Source organism: Mus musculus, chromosome 9, assembly GCF_000001635.26.
Source record: "Mus musculus strain C57BL/6J chromosome 9, GRCm38.p6 C57BL/6J".
Lineage (NCBI taxonomy): Eukaryota > Metazoa > Chordata > Mammalia > Rodentia > Muridae > Mus > Mus musculus.
Genome location: NC_000075.6, coordinates 62,165,771 through 62,190,182, shown reverse-complemented (window position 1 = coordinate 62,190,182; position 24,412 = coordinate 62,165,771). Strand labels below are relative to the sequence as shown.

The window sequence follows — 24,412 nt, the reverse complement described above, 5'->3', positions numbered from 1 at the left end:
TTTGTTTTTGGTTTTGTTTTAATATTCCAGAGTTCAGACTTCAAGAGGTGGGACCCAGTACCACCTTTTGGACAGGAGCATCCTACCATGCCTATGTTCCCTGGAGTGATAGGTGGTTCCCAGCTAATATTGGGATGCTGGAAAAGGGAATGGATGATAGACAGGTCCAACCTCAAGGGTACCATGCTGCAGTGGTAAGGAAGGGAAAGATGCTAGGGGAGGGGTCCGTGACCAATGAGAAAGGAGATGTGAAGAGTGTAAGAGTGGGTGACACCAGAGGGGCTGAGTCTACACAGGAGGCAGCAGTGGCTGGAAGATGGATGCTGGCAGAAGAAAGCTGGAGGCTGATGTTTTCCACGGAGACATCCACACCTCAGCTCTTGCATGCTCTTGCATGCTCTTGCATACCAAAGCAATTTCCCCCCCACCCCACGCCCATATTCTTAGAGCCATGAGAGCCAGCCTTGGGTTCGTGTTCTACCGTTGCAACAAAACAAGCTAAATGGAAGGAAGGCTGTGGCTTGGGGTCCCAGAGATTTCAGTCTATGTTCCCTTGGGTCCACTCATTTGAGCCTGTGGTGAGTCTGTACACCACAGGAGGGAGACCTGAGGAGTCGGAAGAGGCTGATCAGGCGATTCTTCCAAATGGAAGAGAAAGCGAGTGCGAAAGTCCTGAGGCTGGAGTTTTGATGAGGATGGGAGAAGTATCAGGTGATGGCATGGAGTCTGAATTGCACTCTGGGTAAATGGATAAACCACTGGGGATATTTTATCATGAGTGCTTCTTATATAACTGCTTTCTTTGGGCCATATACAGTCATTGAACCAGGGCAGTTTCAGTTCCTGACAAGAGGTCCTCACAAAATCAGGCGCATTAACATCCCCTGGGAAGATGAAGGAAAGAGCCTCCTCTAGAGCCTCAGCAAGCCCCCCTCTCCCCTCCACAAGACAATAGAGGCCGTAAGCAATTAATTGACTGGTGGGGGGGGGTTGCTATTTCCTGGTGCAGAGCTTAGGCAAACAGAGGGTGACCTCCTCCAGGCTACCTCTAAATCAGGTGTTATAGGCAGGCTCCCTGAAAGCACCTCTCCTCCTCCAGTCCACTCCCAGCCAGTGGCTGATGGATGGAGCGCCCGATGGTCTGGCTGGGCACCATGCCTAAGTGACAGGTGACGGATGGGGTTGGAACCAAATGCTCTGAGCCATGCGGCCAGTACACTGCTCCAAGGAGGAATTGGGAGCCAGGAGTTAATTTTTAAAAAAGAAGGAGCAAGGGCAGTCAATACCCCTTCGTCCACTACTCAATTAGTGGAGCAGGCTGCAGGGAGCTGGAGTTTTAAAGACCCCCTTAATCATCTTTGTCCGCTTGGCCTTGTGCTGGAGTGTGGTGGCGATCATTGCACGTACCCATTAACCAATGCAATTAAAGCGTTGGTGTACCCCGCACCTTGGATTCTAATTAAATAGCAGATGAGAGGCTCTCAGAGGTGGCCCTGGAGATGAATCACTCCAAGCTGGAGAGCTGGGAGGCTGGACAGAGAGGTGATTAGAGTCTCTAGAACTGCCATGGGAAAGGGGGGGGTGTCCCTTTATCAGTCCCAGCCTGTTCCAACTCCAGACCAGACCTGCAGGCAGATGGACCGTCTTTGGGAAAATTATGAAGACCTGCTTTATGCAACAGAGAGGCAGTATTTGGACTGCATAAGCCATTACCTCCTGCCAAGCCTTTCCTCTTTGCCAAGGGCATAATCATGGAGCATTTAGATACAGGTAAATCCCTGGATCATCCATTCTGATGAGAAAGTAGGATGTCTGGGTGCATTGCCAGGAGTTTCTAGCCAGCCATGCTCCCATACTGTGGAGGGAGACAACGGAAGGACTCTCTGAGGAATCACTGGTGTGCCCGGCCAGGTGCTGTTCTTTCCCTGTCTGCTGTCTTTAACTCAAATCCCACCAGCCTCAGCAAGAGCCCAGATGTCTTTATTACAGATAGGTGATGGTAGGGAGACTTGGGGGGAGTTCAAGCTTCTTGTCTATGATCACAGAGAGAGCAGGTGGTGGAGCTGGGATCAGAACCCTGGCCTGAGATCGCCAGTAGCCGGCTCGACCATCCAGAGGCCTGTTGTACCATGTCTTCACTGCTGCTACAATTACCTGCACAAGATCAGGTCAACCAGCTCAGTTGATATGTTAACAATCACTAATTAGACTCAGTGGAGTACCAAGAGGGAGAAGGGAGGTGAAGTCGGGAAGAGGAGATATGTTGAGGTGTCTAGAAGGAGTTGGAAGGGGAGCTGGAGTGGATATGATCAGTGCATACACGCAGGAAATAAAATAAATTTAAAAACGCGTTTTTGTTTTTTAAGAAACAAAGTGAACGGCTCCTGAGGAACTGCATCCAAGATTGCACCCCAGCCTCCACACCCACCCTAGACAAGAAAGGGGATGGGCCTGGGGCTTAAGCTTCCAGAGGAGACTGGGTGTCTCCTGATAATCAAGGCTCACAGGTGCCCCCTGTAGAAACCTAGATACTGGCAAGAGATAGCAGGCATTCTGTGTCTGCTGGGGACTCAGCAGCCCTGCAGGGGTGCTCAAGTCCCTCTGTTTTAGTCCCAGGGGCCTCAGAAGGTGAGTGTTATACTTCCTGACTCCCAGTTCCCAGAGAATGAGGTTTTTTTTTTCCTCTGTGGCCTCACTGAAGAGCTTGTTTCAAAGGGCAAGAGAGTCACTGGGCTAGGACAAGTTTAAGAGAAGGCACCGTCAGCTCACCTGTCCTCTGAGGCCTTTGAGCACAGCACACTAGGACACCTGCTGTTTCCTGGGGGGGGGGGCACCACTTTCTTCTTGAGTTTAGAACTCTCCTGTAAGATGGGAAGAGGAAGGGTGGGGATGACTGACCACCTATGGCATGGTCCAGATGTGAACCAGCTGTGTCTTTCATAGCAGCCAGGCAGCCATTTATCTGCCAGAGGAAGGGGCAGTCTTCTCTTGCAACTCTAAGAACTCTTGCCACTGCTGGGCATTAGCTATGACCCTGAACTCTTCTCCCCGTCTTCCGTCCCTCCCTGTTATCGATGCCTTTCAGGAGTCTGGCAAAGGCCCAGGGATAGTGGACCAAGCAATAAACAAGGCAGCCAGCTCCCTGTCAAGGAACACTGAGGCAACAAATAACTGCATGAGCAGCTATCCCTGGAGCAGCAGCAGCAGAAGCTCCCTCCGGAAGCCTGAGGAGGGAGAAGCTGGGGTGTGTAGTCAGTCCTCTGCAGTGTCTTGAAGGTAGAAGAGAGCAGGGCAGCCATGGGTACTCAGAAAAGGAGAGAGACCTAGCCACATCTGCAAAAGCACACAAGACATGGCACATTGTCAGAGCCAGGGCAAAATGGGAGAGGGGATAAAAAACACTTGCTGAAAACCTCATGACCTGAATTTGATCCCCAGGTCCAATGTAAAGAGGACAGGAAAGAATCAACTCCATTAAGCTGTTCTCTGACCTCCACATGAGGTGTCACCCAACTCCATACATAATAATGATAATGAAAGATGTGGCATGTAGGTACCACCTGCACCTTGCTGCTTCCAGGGACCTCAGATCTTCAGGATTTCATAGACCCAGCCTCAAAGTGGAGGCATGTCACAACAACCCCCTATACCAGTCTCTTGGGACAGGTGGGAGCCCTGGAAGGTCTGGGCACATGCCTCAGGAGGAGCTGGAGTGAAGGTGAGGACTGCAGAACACCTATACCTTAAAGAGAGCATCAATACACCCAGGCGCGTTGTCTGGGAAACAAACTCAGAGAGAGCCTTGGACATGTACAGAGCAGGTGACAACGTACCTTAGACATAGTCTTCCCAAGATCTGTCAAAAGCAGTGTGTGCATGCACAAACACAATTCATGCACATGTATTCTCTCTCTCTCTCTCTCTCTCTCTCTCTCTCTCTCTCTCACACACACACACACACACACACACACACACACCACACATGAGATCTGGAACCCAGCTTTGCTCACTTTGCAAGCCCTCTGCCCCAGGCAGGTTCCCCTTCACACCAAACTGAGCACTGCCAATCACCTGCTGCCAAACCAGATGGTGGCAAAAAGTTCTTGTTCCAAGGTAGGGCCAGTGTCAAGGTCACTGTTGACAGGTGAGGGCTGGCTGTGAGGCAGTAACAGATGGATGGATGACTCTCTCCTTACTTTCCTGCCCTGCATCTCCGCTTTTCACCTGGAGGTAGGAAGCAGAATCCACAAGGCAGGCGATTTTCTCCTTCACTCTCCCTCTCAAGCTTAATTTTAACCCTTTCACTCCCTCGTCCCCTCTGCCTACGATCTTTGTCCCTCTGGGGTGGTGTGACAGGACAGTACTGTGATGGATGACAAGAAAGACAAAAAGGCCAGTGACCTTCAGAAACCATGGGACCTGCCAGCAGAGCCAGGCTAGTGTCTGATCGGAGGAGAACAGTTTCACATGGTGCCACTCACAGTCCCACTAATCCTCAGACGGGATAAAATGAGACATGGCAAGGCCACTTCAGGATTTATCTAACCACAGATGAAAACAAAGCCGCTCTGTCAGCCACAGAAGACCAAATCCTCCCTCTTCTACTTTGGCAGTTTCCATTTTTATTCCTGACTCTCATTACAGCTGAGCTTTCTTGAGATGGCTTTAGGGTTGTCTCTGGATCCTCCGCCCCCATCTGTGTGTGTGTGTGCGCACAAGTATGTGTACACACACAAGCACAAGTGTGAGCATGTGCACAGGCCACAGGTGGACATCAGGGGATCTTCCTGTATTGCTTTAAACTTTTTTATTTAGAGACTTTGTTTCTATTTATGTGTTATCTGTATATATGTGCCATGAGGGTGGGTATCCATGGAGGTCCAAAGAGGGCACCAGATGCCCTGAGCTAGAGCTCCAAGTGGTTTTGAGCTGCTTGAAGTGAGTGCTGGGAACTGAACTAAGTTCCTTCTCAAGAGTAGCAAGTGCTCTTAACTCGGAGCCCCTCCTTTTTACTTTTTGAGACAGGGTCTTTTATTGAACCTGAAGCTCACAGATCAACTAGCCTGGCTTCAGCAAGCATCCTGAGTTTCCTAGCTCCAACTTCCACCCCTGGAATGATAGAGGCACTGACCATATCACCCAGCCTTTCACCTGGAGTTCATGTCCTTATGCTTACCCAGCGAGCAGTTCACCCACTCAGCCATCTCCCCAGCCCCTTCCTTCCCCTGCTTTCTGATATCCAGGCTGGACCAGCCCCTGACTTCCCTATTAGCCTCCTTTACAAGCTTTGCCACCAGCACCCACATTATAGAACCAGTTCTTTCCTATGCCCTCTGTTGAAGAGAACACTCTCTCACAGCTCCTGTGTGTGCCTGCCTCCACCCCACCATGAGTAATAACTCCACTGGTATAACTGTTGATATGTCTCTGGTGGTCTTTGATGAAACTGGAGGCTTAGCTGAGACCCCTGGAGCTTTACATAGAAACCTTCATCCAACTCAGTGCACAGATCTTTGGGAGGTGTAGGCCTCAAGCTCTTATATTTCTAAAGCTCCCTAGAAAATGTACACGGCCAGCTGAGAGTGAGAGTCCTGGGGTGATAAGTCACTTTAAAACTTGTAAGTGTCAGGGGACACATGTTGTAAGGCCCTGAGCTTGAGACCTACACGAGGCACCCAGCTGAGGTTAGCTATCCTTGTTGCTGCTCTCTGTTGACCAAGCCAGCTCAGTCAGTGAACAGGGTCTGGAGCGCAGGAGTGAGGATTGAAAAGAAAAAGACAATTAGACAAACATTATAACCTGACTCCAGCCAGTGCTGAGGCGGAAGTGGCTTTAAGTTTTCCCAGTCAGCTTTTACACCATGCTAGGTACTAGCAGAGAATAGGATCAGTCCTTAGATCAGAGACAAAGTGATCAAACAAGGCAAAGAACCAAGAGATCACACCAGGTAGCAATCAAACAAAGCAGTAAGCCAAGTCCCCAAGTCACTGGGTCTGGGGGCTTATCAGGATCACCAAGACAAAATTGAAATCACACATCCCTTGACTGTATTCACCTTGATCCTTGCATCAGCCCAAATGGGAATATTCTTATCAGAGCCTACTTCTTCCTCCTGAGCCCAGTGACAAGGACTTGCCAAATTTCTATAAGGAGCAAATTGCTATAAGCAGCATCAAAAGCTCTCCAAACTCTGTGGAGTCTTCCTCTGCCCTGCCCTGCCTTGCACCTCGGTAAACAGTTGTTGGATGAGCTGTGATCCTGTTGGAGGCTAGAAGTCACATCCTTTGTATGATATCTCAAAGCACACCTCTGCCTCTCCCCAAGTCAGCTTTCTCCCTCTGTTCTCACTCACTGAGGCTGGAGCCGGAGCCTGGACTGACTCCCATCCCCCAGTGGGCCCCACCCCTTTTCTTACACGGGATCTTGTTGCTTCTTCTTCCTCTTTGGTCTCCAAGACCCCATGATGACTCCAGGCTTTCAGGTTTTCTTTGGCTTGTCTATAAAGCTAAAAAAAAAAAAAAAAAAAAAAAGAAAAAAAAGCCAGGGCAGAGCTTTCTAGAGAGGTCATGCTGCCAGCTCACCAACTCTCAGTGAAGTCCGAACCCTTACCTTGACATTCAAAGATGCTCCAGTCCAACCCTACCTGACACAGGAACACATGGGTCATGTGAGTGTTCTCATTAGCCCTGCTATCCTCGGGTAGAGCTTTACTCAAGCTGATAATGCCACCTCGGTGTCTTTCTACCATTAAGGCTACAAACAAACAAAACCCCACAAAGTCCTGATCAGGCTGCAGCAATGGTTTGGTGGTCAAGAGTGTGCTGTACAGTCATGAGAACTGGAATTCAGATCCCAACACCCATGTAAGGAGAAGAGCAAGGTGTCCTTTGCTTGTATATAACCCCAACTCTGAGCAGGTATGGAGGCAGGAGGATCACTGAAGTTCAGTGGCTTCCTGCCTTTCTGAGAAAATGTTAGTTCTGAGCTCATGGAGAGATCCGGACTCAAAAGATAAGCAGAGAGTTATACAATGATAGACGTCCTCTTGTGATAGCTGAACACACCAAGTGCAACACACACACACACACACCCTTTGAAGGATCTCACTGCTTATATAAATGCCAGCCACATACTACTGAAAAGGTCAGCTTAGGAACTTTGGGAAGATCACGAAACACTTGCCCCTCTGAAAGGAGAGGCTAATTAACATTTCTCAACAACAGGGCAGAACAGACCTGCGGGTGGGGACACATTCTGCAGGACTGACCGTTGCCCACCTTCAGACAAGAGAAGTCCTTGTCACTTCATTCCCTAAAGATCAATCAGTTTAAAGGGTGCACTGTTCCGCCAATCATATTGTGCCTAGTTGCTGATGCTCTATTCTGCCCCTGGAAACCATGTAAAAACTCGCCGAACAGGTGCTGATGGTCGCTGCCTCTCCTTTGGGTATGGGACGACCCCGGTGCACTCGAACAATAAATTCCTCTTGCTTTTTGCATGGATCCCGGCTTCACGTGGTTCACTCAGGGGCTCCCTGGTAAGCTAAGGCTCCCGGAGTCTTACACTACCTCCTCCGTCTCGTGTCACCTCCCACTTATGACCCTGAGCACACGGTCCTCCAGCTTCTACAGCCCAGGCGCTGTGGTTACAGGTGTTTGTCACCTGAGACTCTTCTGTTTACTTTTTAAAAACATACTCGTGATCCTTTTTAATATCCTTGGCTGAGGTATAGTTGTCTTTGCTCCCCCTGTGTCTATGTGACAGGAGTCATTGTAGGCTAATAAAGAGCCCAGGAGTGAGAAAATGCTGGGGTTGTGACTCTATGCCCTCCTGATGTATCAGTGAGCTGGATGCTTCCCAGCCTCTCTGAACATCATCCCTTTCTTGTCCGTAGTAGGCAGAGCTCCTCATGCTGTATGAACTTGATGCGGTCTCTACCAGGACATCTCTCCCGCTGGACGGGAAGCCGGCTTGTTTACCACTTAATGATTGCAAATGGTCAAACAAACTAATCATGTGGGTTGAATGCCTCGTTCAGAATCAGGCAGAGATCACAGTTACAGTAAAACAGTTATTACAGCTAGGTTGCTACCTGGCAGAACAGGCAGGTTCTATGCACACTCAGTGTACACAGAAACCACATAATGATTTGGGTACAATTCAGGGTAACTCAAGAGGCCAGAACAACCTGAGATCCTGTGTCTTCTTCCTGTTATTTTAAGATTGAAAAAAGTTTTGTGTGTGTGTGTGTGTTCATGAGTGTTCGTGTGCATGTATATACGTGTGCCCACCCTAGGAGTCCTGGAGAAGGAAGGCATCAGCTCTCCTAGAGCTGGAGTTGCAGGCAGCTATAAGCTGCCCAGCGTGAGTATTGGGAACAGAGGTCTGATCCCCTGCAAGAGCGTTTTGCACTCTTAACTGCTGTGCTGTCTCTCCAGCCCCAAGTTTCTGCATTTCTAACAGCTCCCAGGTGCAGTCCTGAGCCAAGGACTTCACTTGGAATAGCTGCCTTAGACTGTAGGGTTTTCAACCTACAGAATGATCTCTTCTTTTGCAGGGTTGCTATGGCTTCCAGCAGAGGGTAGGGAATTATCTTTTTTTTTTTTTTTAATAGATGCAAAAACATCATGGTGGTAGGCATAAATTGCACATGGTCTTCTTGGCTCAGGAGAACACACACACACACTCGATATACACACATCAGCTGATCTAACCTTGCACAGGCCCAAGATTTCCCAGGGGCCCAACTGCTGTGTTTCAGAAGTCAGTGCTCTGAGATAGAACGGGCTGAGCACTAACCTTATAGCCCTGATTAATTCCCTCCCTTTGTTTGCCTCATTATCGTGATTAGGTTCTGCCCGTAGCATAGCAACAGCTAATTGTAGGCTGGTTGCCGAGTGCATAATTCCTGCTATTAAAATTTTATCGAGCCTTAATTGTGTTCCCTTTTTGCAGCAGGGAAGCTTCGAAGTTTCAGAGAGAGAGAGAGGATGTGGTTAGTGGGAGCTGATGATTTTTTAATCTCAGCAAGCCCTGTGAAGCCACTGTTCTGCAAGATCGCTGACCTTGAGATGGGTTCCAGTGGCCAGAAAGAAGCCCATCATTTATTTATTAGCCCTCCTGCAGGTCTGCAAACAATCCCTTGCGGCCAGGCAGAAGGCAGATTCTAGGTCAAGTGCTATTACAGAAAGCCTCAAAGGGCAGGCAGAGCAAGGAGCTGGCCATGTGGGCATCTGGACGGAGAGAGCTGGGGGAGGGGAGTGTTGTGTTCCGAATGCAGAATCAGAGTAGTGTGCATGCTCGAGCAGAGCATTGCCCCTATTGCCTCTCGTTGACCCTCCAACGCTCCAGAGAACCAGGAGGCTTTTGAGATGGTTTTCTAGGACCACTTGTGCCGAATCGCCCCACCTGTGCTCAGCAAGAGTTGGGAAGAAGGGAGCCTGTTAGCAGCTGCTTCCTACAGATGGCTCCACACCTGTCTGATTGTTGGCTCACCTGCAGAGCTTGTGAGTGCTGCACTTTTCCAAGCTCCACCCAGACCTGTGACCCAGAGCAAGGAGGGAGGCTGGCCACCACACCCCAGATGGGTGAGGCTGGTACCAAGTACTTTGGGAATCACCAACCTACGGATCAGTGGTTCTCAATCTGGGGAGTTAAGTGACCCTTTCGCAGGGGTTGCCTGATACCATTTGAAAACACAGATATTTATATTAAGATCCACAAGAGTAGCAAAATTACAGTTACGAAGAAGCAACTAAAATAACTTTATGGTTTGGGGGTCACCACAACATGAGGAACTGTGGTAAAGGGTCGCAGCATTAGGAAGGTTGAGAACCACTGCTGCATACAGAAGGCAGTGTGGAAAACATGAGAAAGATAAGAACCAACTGGCCCTTGGGGAGATATTCCCTTAGCTCTGTTTAGCTCATGTTGAAAGCCCGAGGCCTGCTGCTGTGGCTTGACTTTATGCCATAGTCTCACATGTCCTGGAAGAGCAGACAAAGCCCAGATAGCTGAGCTCTCTTCATAGAGTTCTTGATCCCCCCAGGTTCACGACTACCTGTCAAACTAGTCTGTGGAACATGGCACCGGAAGGACACTTCGAGACCTTTTTTTATGGTCCTGGCAGAAATGACAATGTTCTGAAGGGTGACTTGTTTCTCCCTTGGCTATCATCGTACTACAATCACAGTGCCTAAGAAACTGGAAATCCCCCAGAATCTCATGTTGAAAAGTAAAGGCTGGTATCAGCCAGAGGAGGAGCTTGTCTCCAGGAAAGCGATTTCACACAGTTCTGACAACTTGTCAGACCACTGGTAGGAGACAAGAGCAGGAGATACTGATTCTATGTCAGGCTGTTGTGTAGCAGTTAAAACCTTCCATTCTGGAGGGAAGCCCTAAGAGACAGGATGTTAGGAAGGAGGGAGACAGCAGGGTGTTCTAAGAAAAGGCGAAATGTTGAAACATCGCATAGCTTTCAGCTCAGAAAGTAACTAACTCAAAGGGTTCAGGAAGTTCCTGAAACTGACCAGATATCCTAGGCCTCGCCTTCCCTTAAGCATATATGAACTGTAGGGCCAGCTGAGAGATACTCTCAGACCAGCTGAGCTGCTGGAAAGATAGCCTGTAGCCTATGGAGCTGCCTGTAGATTGTGCAGTATGCTCCAGGTTCCCAGTTTTTTCTGGGCTTTCATTCATGCTGCTGTGGCTTTTTTGGTGACACAGTGTCATGGAGTTGTTTCTAGTACTGTAAGTAACCCCTCACCCATATTCCTATAAGGAACTCCAATAAAACTTGTTGGTTGACCAAGTTGAAGTTGGACTTGGTGGCATCCATACTTTGGTCTGTTATTGTTTCCCCATCTGGGATGAACTGATGCTTGATCCTCTCTAGGAAGAGAACACAACAGGGTTCACACTATACCAGAACTGCTATAAATAATAAATGTACATTGCGGCTGGAGAGATAGGAATGCCTATTACTCATGTTGAAGACTCAAGTTCAATTCCATATCATGTGGCTCACAACTTGTAATGGCAGCTCCACAAGCTCTGATTCTTCTGTCTGAGGGCACCTGCACCTATGCACACATCCATAACCCCTACACATATATACATAATTATTATTTTTATCTATTATGAAAGTCATGCAATGGTATAAACTCGAGGTCAGAGGACACCTGGCAGGTGTTATTTTTCTTCTTCCACCATGTGGGTTCTGGGAATTCAACTCAGGTGGTCAGGCATGGTGGCAAAACCCCTCACCCACCAAGCGATCTTGTTGCCCGCTGCTTTATATTTAACCTAAACCTCATACCAGGACCTCAGAGATGGATTTGGAGGGCTGTGGGAGAATGTCACTGGATCTCCTTCTTTATTCTTCTTCCTGAGGTGGCCATATGGAATACATCTCACTTTTCTGCATTTCATGATTGCATGGCTCCTTTATTGCCCTGTTTAATACCAGAGGCTGTGCCTAGCTTACTAGGGCTGCTGGGGCTCAGGCTCTGACTCTAACAACTCCAATAACAATGCTGTTCTAGATGCTTCTTCAAATTTGGACCAGGTCTGTTCCTCCATTGTGTGTCGTCCTCAAAAGATAGAATGTTGCTCTTCCTGAGGAGCCAACCCTTGTGTCTTAGGCAGCTTCTAGTGATCCCATAGCGGAGTATCCTTAATGGGGTGCTGGCCTGCAACATTGTAAAAGACTAGGATCTAGATCCACCCAGGGAAGTACAGAGGAATCCACCCCCACACTGCCACTGTCAGCTCAAGCGGGGAGTTTTAAAGGAAATAGGATTTTAGACTCTGGGCAGACAAGGCATTGTTGGATGAGTTGGCTTCAAGCCAAGACAGACTTTAGCTAAGACATGGTGACCAAGCAGTGTGCGTGGATGAAAAACACAGTAAGCATAGAGTATGGAGTGGAGGTAAATGGTGAATGGGGGAGAAGGGAGAACCTTCAGAGGAAATTTAAAGCCAGAGCTAGAAGCCCCATGGGGGCTGGGAATGGTGCTCAATTGGCAGTGCTTGCCCACTGTCTTAGGGTTTCTATTGCTTCAACGAAACACCACTGCCAACAAGCAAGTTGGGGAGGAAAGGGTTTATTTGGCTAACACTTCCATTTCATAGTCCACCATTGGAGGACGTCAGGACAGGGACTCGAACATAGCTGGAACCTGGAGGTAGGAGCTGATGCAGAGGCCACGAAAGAGTGCTGCTTAGTGGCTTGCTCTCATGGCTTGCTCAGCTTGCTTTCTTATAGAAATCACTGCCCAGGGATGACACCACCCACCATGACTGGGCCCTGCCCCCTTGATCACTAATTGATCAAGCTGGGTCTCACGGAGGCATTTCCTTCGCTGAGTCTCCTTCCTCTCTGATGACTCTAACTTGTGTCAAGTTGACACACAAACCCAGCCAGTACACCCAGAATGGTGGTTTGAATGAGCAATCCTCCCTGTCCCCACTATGGATGCATGTATTTGAACACTTGGTCCCCAGTTGGTGCTACTGTCTGGGGAGGTTGTGAAGGCTTCCTGGAGAAGGTCAGTCGCCAGCTACACTGAGTGAGCTTTGAGAGTCTATAACTTGACTTGCTTCCAGTTAGTTCTGTCTGCTTTCAGTGTGTGACTGAAGATGCGATCGCTAAGCTTCCTGCTTTGGCCACCTGCTGCCATACCCCCCACCCTCCCCACCCCCGCACACCCCTGTGGACTTGTCTCCAGGAAAGTAAGCCGAAATTAATTCTCCCTAGCACACATTGCTTTTGCTCACAGTATCGCGTTCACAAAGCTTTGGGTCAGCCGGGCGTGGTGACACACGCCTTTAATTCCAGCACTCGGGAGGCAGAGACAGGTGGATTTCTGAGTTCGAGGCCAGCCTGGTCTACAAAGTGAGTTCCAGGACAGCCAGGGCTATACAGAGAAACCCTGTCTCAAAAAAGAAAAAGAAAAACAAACAAACAAACAAACAAACAACAACACAAACCAAAATAAAAACAACAACAACAAAGCTTTGGGTCCATTTCTCGAACCCCACAAAGGCTGCATAAACTGGGCATGGTGGTGCACACCTGTAATCTTAGCCCTTGGAAAGAGGAGTTCAAAGTCATATCAGCCAGCCTGGGAAACAAGAGAACCTGTCCAAAATGCAAAACAAAGAGCTTCAGAGGATAGGCAGCTCACAGAAAGGAGTGAGGCAGACAGCTCAGACATCTACTAGAACCTGTAGACACCCTATATCAACAGAACGTGAGGACTAGGGTGAACTGGACAGCCCCAAACCCTCTTAAAGGAGAGGATAAAGTCTCCACTTCAGCAACTGCCAGGCTTGGCCATGGAAGAATGTGGGCCAAGGGTTGCCTGCCCTTTAAATTTCCAAAAGAAGCTTGGGATATGAATTTTAAGATGAAATTTTCCTATTAAAAAAAAAAAGAAAAGAAAGAAACAGCTTCAATCAAAACATGCCTGTAGGCCTGGAGTTTACCACTTACTGCTTGAAAGGTTCAGAAAGATTCCTAGATCCTAATCATAACCACGGAGCTGCCGTTTCAGGAACTGGTTACAGCATAGCATGCTTTCCTTTTTATGTTTGCTTGTTGTCTTTTAGGGGAGGTTAGTAGTTACACAGAGAAGAGAAAGAAGACAGGGCAAAGATGAGATCATGGAAAAGTATGAGAAAGACTTAGAAAAGGCTTGAGGACAGACACGGTCCTGTCCTCTATATAAACAATATGCCACTGCAGCATGCATCTCTCCACGATTTAGTGGTTCTGTGGCATCTCCTCTTATGATGATTGGCCTGGCCAGGGGTGAAGGTCATTAGTAAACATGATGCAAAAGGCAGGAGAAGTGCTTGCCCACTGGCATGTGCTCTCATGGAAATCTGGCTGTTGAGATCCAGTGACCAGATAGCAAGGCTAGTTATGAAAGAAGGGATAAAGGGCTGGGGATAGGAGGACCCAAGGCTCTCAGATGAAAGCAAGCCCTGGGTCTTGTTTTCCCAGCAGCCTATAAACTGAGCATGGTGATACACACCTATAATCATATTCCTAGGGAGATGGAGGCAGAAGGACCAAGAACCAAGGACAAAGTTTGAGACTAGTCTGGGGGTGGGGATAGGGAGGTTCAACCTTCAGTTGTCCCTGTCAAAGTAAAGTGCCAGGTGCGTGAGTGACTTGGCTGTCTCGGACTTTTTAACTGCAACTTCGTGAGACCAGAAGAGTAGACTAGATTAACCTCTGTCAATCCACAGACTCATGAGAAAAAGAAAGTCATTTAAGTCACTATGTTTTGGAGCAATTCCTTACGAAGCAACAGTGGAAACACTTAGTAAGTAGCCACCCCTTGAGTCCTACCGCTCGGCTGGACCTCTGGCAATCAATGATTTAGATAAGTTAGAGTCTCATTGCCTATACCAAGAAGTTGGCTTTTGTTTCAATGGCCAGAAGCAGCTGTACCTATGGGGAGAGGGGGCCTTAACAGCTGAGGGAATATCATTAGCTGGGCATGCTGATGTGCTGAGCAAAACAAAGGGCATTTTCCTTAAGACTTCCTTTCCTTTTTAATTATTTGTATGCTGACATAGGCCAGAAGAGGATGTCAAATCCCCTGGAGCCTGAGTAACAGGTGGTATTGGCTACCTGTAATGGATGCTGGGAATCAAACTCAGGTCCTCTCTTTGATCATCAAGCACTTAGCAGCTGGACCATCTTCCCAGTCCTTAGAGTGTTGACCAGTAAAGAGCAGACCTAGATAATGCCTGTCAGGACCAGTGTCTACCAGGAGAAAGGCTAACTTGTGATTGTCTAGTGAATTTTACTTTCTGCATCCAATTTAGCCATAAGAACAGAAGCTGGGCAACCCATGCAGCATCCACACACCCTGCATCTGAAGGAAGAGGGCTCTTCTTAGGCACTCACTATTGCGTGTTTCTCAGCTTCCTCTGGGTTCAATTCATGTAAGCAACTAATTCATCTTGAGCTTGATTCAGCTCACGGATGCCATCACTGCAGATCAAAGGTCCCTGGGCAATCAGCTTTAAGTCTGAAGCATTGAAGGCGAGCAGGCAGCTCCGTGTGAGCAGCCCTTCGGTCAGCCCTAGCAGACTTCTAGGATGTCTGGTACAAGTGACCATGGAAGTAGCTAAAAATAAAGTCTGTAGTTCACACAGTAATCTGGGGGCGATGAGAAGAAGCCATAAAAGGAAATGAGGTTAAAATCTGCTCATTTTTTCTCCTCTCAGTAAATTCTTGGAAGGAGGAAATGCAGGTGAACGAGGCATGAACACAGACTTGGCAGGGTTTCCAGAGCTAACTGATCAAGCCTGCTCTTCTTATAAGTCACAGCGGCTCACATTTATTGAGTATTTACTACAGGTCAAGCATTGTGCAAAATACGCTTGAATTCATCCTTTAATTTTATCCTCCGCACGTTCCTTCAAGGTACTGCGATTTTAATGTCCACTTTGACATTGTGGTCAGTAAATTGCACAGGGCCACACTGAACAGATCAGGGTGTGACTGTCCTGGCAGGAATGAAGAGAGTCTGAAGACTCTGCCCTTTGCCTATTGGAGTGTTGAAACAATTAGCCCCTGGAAACTGGCATCCCCCCCAAGATTCTCATACTTGGAGAGGGAAAGGAATGAAGACTGGTGCCAATCAGGATTGGCAGAGATTTTCCACAGTTCTGACCAGTGCAGAAGAGATTGTCCTAAAATGATGGTGGTGGTGGTGATGATGATGGGCAGGGCCACACCTTGATGGGAATTGCTTGATTATGCATATCTTCACCATCTACTTAAACATAACCTTTAGGCAGGACCCTGGATACAGACCTTGGGGTCACTGGGCCTCTGTGTTCCTCTTCCCAGGGTGGCCATGTTGACTATATCTCCCTTTTCTGCTTTTAACTCTTGTTGGTTTGATTAACCTATTGAAGATGGGTGGTGCTCTGTTAACAGGAGCCCCAGAATTCCTGGCTAAGCATTCTTCGGTTCTCACTCCCTCCTTTAGCAGGCAAGATGCTCAGTTCCAAAACTAGCCTGCTCAGCCGCTCATCTATATCCTATGATGAAATTTGTTCTCTTAGAACCCGTTCCATCTGGGCTGCCCACTGAAGTACCACATCAGCCAGTTCTGCTTGAGCATGGTCCTCTGAGTATCAGTATCCTCTGAGCCTTTACATCTTCAAACTGAATGTCTGTGTGGGACCCCAACTTAGAGCGTTTCTCCCTGGAAGGTAAAGCCCCTGGAAGGTCCCCAAGCTTGTTTTCTCTGATCTCTAAAAATACAGCCAGAAAGAAGCTCTTTGTTCTCTATAGCCAGCAAAAAGCCTTTTTGTTTCTATACTGTATAACCAGAGATGCCTGCCTTCCTGTGCCGAGGACACGGAGATAAAAATTCAGAAAGAACTCACTCCCCACTCCTACCTTGTAAATTTCACCAAGGACACCCAGAAGAGAAGAACTCTCCTCCCAACTCCTCCCAACTCCTCCCAACTCCTCCCAACTCTCCTCCCAACTCCTCCCAATTCCTCAGCTAGCTGTTAAAAGCCCCCTACTGTCACTGCTGGGGTCAAACTCCCCTGCCCTGCATGGCGGAGGGACTTCGTCCTCAGCTAGCTGATAATGAAACCTCTTGCAGTTTGCATCAGGTGTGGTTTTCTCTCGGGTCATTGGGGTGCTGGTCAGCTCATCCTGGGACTTGAGCGGAGGTCCAGCTTTGGGGGTCTTACATCTGCACCAGTCCTCAGTCCCTCCTCTTCAGATACTTGGTGTGTGTGTGTGTGTGTGTGTGTGTGTGTGTGTGTGTGTATTCACAAGTGTGGGTGGGATACATATACATATTTTTGCACATGGGTGTCATGGCCAGAGGTCAGTGTTGGGTGTCCTCTTTTCACCTTTTTGTTTTTTGTGTTGAGACAGAGTCTCTCATTAGACCTGCAGTTCACTGATCCAGCTAGGTTGTCTGTCTGTCTGGTGAGCTCTAGGAATCTACCTGTCTCTGCTTCCCTAGAGCTAAGATTACAGTCACCAGCAGTACACAATTGGTAGACAATCCAATTAAGGGCCTCTTGCTTGTATGGTAAGCACTTTACCTGCTGAGCGACCCTCCCAGTCCTCACAGCAAATATTTTTATGAACTATGCGGCCTCTCTGTGTGAACCTCCAAACTCAAACTTCTGGAAACCCCAAGCTAGTCAAGCAAATAAAGAGCAGACCTGGAACAGTGAGGTCACGTGGACATCTCATGCCTTTATCTTTCTACTTTCCATAGAGACATGGACAAGGAGGCTTTTTTTTTTTTTTTCCTCTGCAAAGTCAATGATAAAAGACAGCTAGCACTCAGCCTTGCCATGGGGATGGCAAGGAGTGGTGAGCACTGAGGCAAATTGGCAAGCAAAGGCTTGATCTATGCGAAGCAGACATCTCTCAGATCCCTCCAGGTATTGCTACAAAAGGGCTGTGCTGAACTGTCTGAACTTTCTAAAGCCTGCCGGAATTGGGGGTTTTGTTTGAAAACTTTTGACTTTTATCAGATCTTTTTTCTTTTCTTCGTCTCTTCTTTTCTCTGTCTCTGACCAACTTCTAGGCTTTCAGAGCAGTTAAAAATGGTTTCTATGAGGCAAACAAAGTGAGTCTGCAGACACCTGTGGGTGTTGCTGCTCCTTCTTACCAGGTAGACACAACTCCCTGACAAAGTCCAAGGGTGGGGGAGCCTTACCCCACTTGACCTGAATATTGTACTTCTAGGAATGCTGACTCATCAGCAGGAGCTGTGTCCTATCATCCTTGAAGCTGATACGATGCTTGTGGCCAAGTGACAAACTGCAAGCCTTCACATGTGGCCCCTCATGACCTCTTAAGTCATCTTGTTAATATTAATGGTGTCTGGAACCCAACAGCATAAGTCTGCATTCATTCTTGTCAGTCCCGTTTGGTTTTGGAGAGCTTTTGACTGTTTTCCTCCAATCTGATTTTATGTGGCACTTGGAGCATCACTTTTCCCCTGAAATCAATAGCTGAATTCAAAACCTCACAGTCTACCAGCATTCATAGAAACATGGACTCTGGGCTGGTGATGTAGCCCAGTAGATGGAGTATTTACCCAGTGTGAATGAGGCCCTGAGTCTGATCCTCTGTACCATGTAAACTGCATGTGGTGGCATGTATTTATAATCTTGATACTTGGGAGGTGGAGGCAGGAACAACATAAATTCAAGGCCAACCTTGTTACAAGGAAGCTCAAGACCAGTGTGAGTCTAGATCCCAAAGAGCCATGGAAGTGGTTCAGTGTATAAAAGCACTTGCCATGAAAGCCTAGTAATACAGGCTCAACCCCAGGAACCATACAAAAGCTGGGTGTATTGGCATGTCCCTGTGAGTCAAACATTTCTAAAGTGAGGTGAGGGAAAATAGAAAAACTACCCAGAAGCTTGTAAGCCAGCCAGCCTGGAGTGTTCAGCACAGCAGAAACTAGAGAGACCCTGTTTCAGCAGAGTGGGTAGAAGGTGAGAACCAACTCCCAAAAGTTGTCCTCTGACCTTTACATTCCATGCCATGTGTATCTTCAGGTATGTAGACACACACACACACACACACACACACACACACACACACACGGTGGACACTCGTGAGTTCTTGTACTTCAGAGGCCCAGCCTATGCTCAGCACCTGTCCAGCTCCTTCCTTCTCTCTTCCTGCCTCTTGTGGGAATCCATCTTGCAGCTTTGCTCTGCTGGCTGTGGCTAAACATCTAGGCTTCATCTCAGTGTCATCTGAACCCCCATCTCCAATCTGGAATTCCTATCACAGTGCCTGGTGGATCTCAGTTTCCCTCTCAATGCAGATACTTGTGCTCCACCCACCCCATGGTTCAGCCTGGCTGTGGCCTCTGGTCTACAGAGGACACATAGAGTGCTAGGCACTATCTCTGGGGCTGCCATTCCCATGACCTCACTTCACAATGAATCTGCTTCCTCCTGTAGTGGTTTCACTATGCTTGGCCCACAGGAAGTGGCAGTATTAGGAGGTGTGGCCTTGTTGGAGGAGGTGCCTCACTGTGGGGGTGGGCTTTGAGGTCCTATGCTCAAACTCCTCCCAGTGTGGAGGAATCCCATCCTTGCTGCTTTTGGAAGAGTCTCCTGTCTGACTTCGGATCGAGATGTAGAATTCTCCTCCAGCACCATGTTCTGCCTGCAGGCTGCCATACTTCCTGCCATGATAATAATGGACTGAACCTCTGAAGTTGTAAGCTAATTAACTGTTTCCTTTTGTAAGAGTTGCCTTGGTCATGACACTAGCCAATATCATTTGTTGGTACCTTAACTGCCTGCTTACCTTTCAGGAAGTGTTGGGCCAACAAAGCTAGCTTCCAAGATGCTAGCTTAGAAATAAAACTGTAACTAAGACACACAGCCACCCAAGCCATGCTTTTAAACGGAGCCTTCTGCATGATCAAAGCATTTGTACTAGCCATGTTCTTCCTGTCTCCCAACTAGTGAAACCAGGACCAAGGCAGCTTGCTGTTGGGCAACTTGCATAAAGCGCCATGATAATCTTCTGATGCAATATCTCCCTAGTCAAAGAAGACTTCAACCAGTGGCTATGAGGAAGAAACCCTAACCCTTGGCTCCTGGCGTGTTCGAGGGGGGAAAACTTGAGCTGAGCACCGGCAAGCAAGTAAGCACGGACTCTTTTCTCTCCTCTCTTCACTGTGGGTGTGATGTGATTGGCTCCTGCCATTGTGACTTCTGGAGGCCTGGAATTGTGAGCTAGCATGAATTCTTTCTCTCCTAAGTTGCTTTGTTAGGTGTTTTATCACAGCACTGATTATGAGGCCAGGATGGCCGCCTAACTAGTAATCTTTTCAAAATGAGTCTTAGGCCCCAAGCTCCACATGGGCAGGGAAGAGGACTGTTGTGTCGGCTTTGTTTTTGAAAAACAAACCATATAGTGGCAGATGACCCACAGATGCCATGTATGGCCCCGTGTCTTAAAGGTACAAGGATACATCCAACCCTCTGTAGTGAAGGACCCAACTGGCCATTGGTCCTCACAGCCACTCTCATAGTAATGCATCTTGGAGCTAGCTTTGTTGGCCCAACACTTCCTGAAAGGTAAGCAGGCAGTTAAGGTACCAACAAATGATATTGGCTAGTGTCATGACCAAGTCTGACATTTTCGATCACCAAATGATCCTGGTACATGGATATTATTCACTTAAACAATCAGTCACTGTCAACAAATTCCAGGGTGCTGAGTAAAATTAGCAAAACAAACTATGGGCTTAAAATTCATCCAAAGATCAAATTAGTGACAGCACTTGCTTTCAATTAGTCTGTTCAACTCTTTGAGCATCAACCCTCTCCTACCGGTCTGTAAATAAATAAACAAGTGTGATTAACCTCTTTGTTCAATTGCTGTTGGCTTTGATCATATCATCATGACACAGTGCTCTTGTCTGTGGCTTTGTAGTTTGTCTGGGATCTACGACCCCATGGCTTTGGGGACCCTTGTGACTGAAGTGTGGGGAACAACAGGGATCCATGAGGATGAGGGATATTTGAGATGAGGGTTCTCACCGTCTCTGGTCTTGGAGAAGCCTTGTGACACCCATGCTCTGGCTCAATTCTCCTTACTCTACATACCTGGGTTTGCTTCCTACAGGTTCTGTGACATTGCCCCCACACTCAGCCTCTTCCCCTAGGACCTAACATACCCTCACGGTCTTCTGGCACCTCTTACTCAGTAGCTTTAACTGGAGTTTTGAGTCCCCCCACCAGACACCACCCTCCCGCCCTGCTCCTTGGGCCTCGCCACATTTCAGATCTTCCAGATGGAGCATACAGTTCTCTTTGCCTGTTTTGGGAGCTGCATAGGGGTCTGTCTGCACCCTCATTCTGCTCTTTAACATGTGTTCCATGTTTCTCTCTCAGTAACCCACCACAGACACTTCTGCCAACCTTTAGCTAGCCACTCCACATTCAAGATCCTGCTGTAGCTCCCCACTGCCTTGGCAGTCCAGCCCAAAGAGTCACATCAAGTGTGGCCATTACCAGCAGCCACTACCTGCTGGACAGAGCCTCCCCTGACTTCCCTACCTTTGATCCCTGTGCATTTTGAATTGTCAGTCCCATCTCTGCTTCCCAACATGCCCTGTACTCTCCTGCCCTCACACTTCTGGTCACAGCAGCCTCATGCAGGGAAAGCAAGCCTTTTCTATTTCTCTCTCTTAGGAAAACCATTCTTTCCAAAGCCTGCTCAGTGTTCACATCTGCCACGAAGCTTCCTTGCCTCACCCCAGGCTCCAGCGATCTGTCAACTTCAAAGAGCTTGAGAGCTTATTGTCTGGAACATTCTTTTTGATCCTTAACAAGAAGCTCTGTGATTTTTTTCCCCCTCCATTCACTCTGCTGACTAGTACATTCTTTGAAAGCAGAGACATGCCTTATGGACCCTGTGAATGGTCTTGCTTAGTGGGTGAAAGCATCTCCAAGCCTTCTCTGAGAAGAGGGTGTACTGGGTAGTCTTATGTCAGCTTGACACATAAACTAGAGGTATTTGAATGGACAAAACCTTAACTGAGAAAATATCACCATAAGATTCAGCTGTAAGGCATTTTCTTAATGATTTGTGGGGAGGGCCCAACCCATTGTGTGGGGGCACCATCCTTGGGTTGGTGGTTCTTGGTTCTATAAGAAAGCAGGCTGAGCAAGCCATTGGGAACAAGCCAGTAGGCAACACTCCTCCATGACCTCAGCATCAGCTCCTGCCTCCAGGTTCCTGCCCTGTGTGAGTTCCTGTCCTAACTTCCTTCAGTGATGAACAGCATTATGGAAGTGTAAACTGATCAAATTCTTTCTTCCCCATCTTACTTTTTGGTCATGGCATTTTGGGCACAGCAATAGAAACCCTAACTAAGAAAGAGGTGATGTGTCCATTTCTCTCATCTCCAGCTTTCAGAAGGTGGCTCTGATAGGTTAGCAAGGAGGCTATGCCTTTTTGTGGCTATGCCAGGCCTCTGCTTGGGATTTCCATGAGGTAGGCAGCCTGGAAGAGCCCCCATCACATATGAACATAGTGTTTGCATTGTAGCAGTCTCTTGTTGGTTGTAGCCATGAACCATATACCCCACTAGCTCACATCATCCAATTGTCTCTGGGAATCCAGAGACTCCGGGAGTGGGCACAACACCAAAGGTCTAAGCTGTGTGCACTCTCACCTCTGTTGTCTTTGCAGAGCCCCAGCAGAGAAGTCAGTTGTGTGGCAACATTAGGAAGCCTGGCCCCTCCAGCAGCCCAGTAGCAGAATTCTCTGTGTATGGCAGAGAGTCTCTGTGGATCCTCAGGATTCTCCTAGCAAAGATCCCAGGATGTGGCCCAGGGAGTGAGGGCTCTCCTTTTTCAGGGCCAAGAATGGAAAGAAATCGCCCACAGTGTCTTCCAGCTGTGGTTCCTCTCCCCAGCTCCCCAAGCCAGCCTGTGCCTCCTATGCACTAGTAAGCTAATGTTTATGTTCTTTTTCAGTGTGTGTGTGTGTTACACATATGTGCATGTGTGCAGCATGTACACGTGCATGGACTCTGTTTGTGTGTGTGTGAGAGAGAGAGAGAGACTATGTAGGTCAACATAGGTGTCTTTCTCAGTTGCTGTCTTTATTTTTCATCTTTGTGTGTAGTGTGTGTGTGTGTGTGTGTGTGTGTGTGTGTGTGTGTGTGTGTATGAGTATAGGCACACATGTGCCTTGGCAGGAGTGTAAAGGTCAGAAGACAACCTCGGGTGTTGGCCCTCACTTACCGTGTTTAAGGCAGGGTCTCTTGTTTCCTGTTGCATTTGCGAGGATACCTGAGCTGTGAGCTCCCAGGAATCTTCTGTCTTTGCCTCCCTGCTGCCATAGGAGTGCTGGGCTTATAGACACACAGCACCACGTCCTCCTTTTTAACGTGAGTCCTGGGATATGAACTCAGATCTTTGCACAGCAGACACCGCTGAATGAGCCCTTGCCTTGCGTCCATGTTTACTATGACGACGACGACGACGACGGCGACAACTGATGTACTGATGTACTTCAGAGGTATAGTTTTGCTCCATCACCTTCTGCCTCTGCCTACCGAGTGCTGGCTATAGGTTAGCTCAAGGTTATGCATCACAAGCTCACATTTAAGAAAGGACACCTTAGGTGTGCCAGGAGCTGCGCCAAGGGTCTCACACATGTCATCTCCTTCCACACTCATAGAAACCTGCTAGCAAAGGTTAGAGAGAAGACGACCCAGGCTGGAGGAAGCTCTGGACCCAGCTGGGAGACAGATTAGGTTGGAAGCACAGCTGAGCCCGTGCCCCTCCTTCAACAGCCACTCTTGCTCTGTCCCCAGCCTTTCAGCTCTAAAGCCCTGTCTGGGAAGCCCCTGCCCCGACAGCCTGGATCATGGTTTGCTCTAGCTGTCTTTCTCTGTTTCTCTCCATCATAATCTGAACTGGTGGCTTCAGGCACTCTGTAGAATCTCGGGCCCTCTGGTAGAATTTCAAGTTTGCAGTAGGAAAATATTTGAGGCTTGGGGAGTTTTTTTCTCCCAGAGTTTCTGAAGTTATAGCAAAAAAAAAAAAAAAGCTGCTTTTTCAAGATGAGCCAGAGAATGTGTTCTGTAACCAGATCACTGGAGAAGGGAACTGTGGTGCCAAAGCACTGGCCCTGGTTCTGGGCGCTGAGGGCCAGATCGCCAAGCAAACGATGCAGAAACACAAAGCCAGCAGCTGCGCAGCTCCAGGGTCAAAGCTGGGCTTTTCATTAGCTGGACAGCTATTTGCCCTGGGGTTGCATCTGACACAGGGCTGACAGGCCATAGCAGGTGTGGCCCAATTGTGGCAGCTGCCTCCACCTGCTCAGTAATTAACACACAGCAGTTAGGGGGTCAAAGGCAGAGTAACTGCTCATCTGAGGACATTGAGGGGCAGGGAGCACATCTAGGCAGTCTCAGCAATCCATCTCCAAAGGATGGGAAACTGAGGCAGGAGGCAAGGCAAGTAAGAAGAGCTGGGAAACAGGGACAGCATCTGAATAACCATAAGGGCCCAGGTACCAGCCCTGCCTTACAAATAAGACCTCACGTCTATTAGTGTTCTCAGCTGTGGGCTAGGGGTAGCCTCTAAGCTGGGACTCAGCCCTTAAACTCAAAGAGCCTTTCAGGTAACAGTGTTCATTTTGAGCCTTTACTAAGTGCTATGCTGGGCCAAATCACATTCCTTTGGTTCTCACACACATTCAACAGATATTATTACATTCTTACTTTCCAGAGGAGGAAAGAAAGGATGAGGATGTTACCTGGACCACAGTGAGCAGAACTGGAATTTGTACCCAGCTAAATGAGTTCAATAAGATATAAGCAAGGCTCATGTCTCACCCCGGGACGGA

At 48.2% G+C, this 24,412-nt stretch overlaps 1 long non-coding RNA gene across 1 annotated transcript; it reads right to left on the bottom strand.

Moving 5' to 3' along the window:
* Window positions 1-1,964: 1,964 nt before the first annotated feature.
* Gm35227 lies at window positions 1,965-23,680 on the bottom strand. Its single transcript, XR_379530.3, has 3 exons — window positions 22,801-23,680; window positions 4,072-4,224; window positions 1,965-3,333 (listed from the first exon to the last, which is right to left on the bottom strand). It is a non-coding gene; the product is annotated as a predicted gene, 35227 (long non-coding RNA).
* Between the last annotated feature and the right edge of the window lie 732 nt (window positions 23,681-24,412).